The sequence below is a fragment of the Eimeria mitis genome, genomic scaffold (assembly GCF_000499745.2).
Source record: "Eimeria mitis Houghton genomic scaffold, Emh_scaff665, whole genome shotgun sequence".
Classification (NCBI taxonomy): domain Eukaryota; phylum Apicomplexa; class Conoidasida; order Eucoccidiorida; family Eimeriidae; genus Eimeria; species Eimeria mitis.
The window spans coordinates 13,028-13,869 of NW_013574786.1; the positions used below are offsets into that span (position 1 = coordinate 13,028).

The 842-nt window shown below is 44.5% G+C and overlaps 1 protein-coding gene across 1 annotated transcript in view; it reads right to left on the bottom strand.

Moving 5' to 3' along the window:
• Positions 1 to 842, bottom strand: part of EMH_0019120 (uncharacterized protein) — a gene marked incomplete at both ends in the record, with an annotated part of 17,130 nt that overhangs the window by 12,998 nt on the left and 3,290 nt on the right.

Consider the following 842-nt stretch of genomic DNA (forward strand, 5'->3'; position numbering starts at 1 on the left):
CTATCTATCTCTATCTCTCTGTCTCTATCTCTCTATCTCTGTCTCTCCTATTTCTGTTTCTTTTTCTCTATTTCTTTCCTCTTTATTTTTGTTTATTTATATTTTTGTTTTTTTTATATAAGCCACAACAAAATGACAACAAGAGGTGCCTATACACCCCAGGAGCTGCCTATACACCCCAGGAGGTGCCTATACACCCCAAACAAACTCTGCTGCTTCTCTATTCAGAGACAGCAGCAAAAACAAAAGCTTGCAGCAGCAGCTTTACTTGCTGCTGCAGCAGCAGCAGATCTCCACACCTGCTGCTGTTGCTGCTGCTCTTTCAGCTCTTGCTGCTGCTGCTGCTGCTGCTGCTGCTGCGAGGGCAGCGGCCTCGCCAGCTCCTTGCACCCGTTGCAGGAGCAGCAACAGCAGCAGCACCACCAGCAACAGCAGCAGCTGCTGCTGCTGCTGCTGCAGCAGCAGCACCACCACCACCAGCAACAGCAGCAGCAGCAGCAGCTGCAGCAGCAGCAGCAGCAGCAGGAGGAAGTTTATGTATATGGTGTTGCTGCTGCTCTTTTGCATGCAGTGCATTTCGCCAAAAAAGAAAAAAAAATATTTAAATCAACAAAAGACAACGCGGCGCTCTGCAGCAGACAAACAAAATAAAATAAATATATAAATATATAAATAAATAAATAAATATATAAATAAATAAATATTTTAATTAATTAATTAATAATGATGTAGGGAATAATAAATATATACATGTAGGTGCAGTTGCTGCTGCGGCAGGTGCTGCTGCAGTTGCTGCTGCAGCTGCACATCAGCAGCAGCAGTAGCAGCAGCAACAGCAGCAG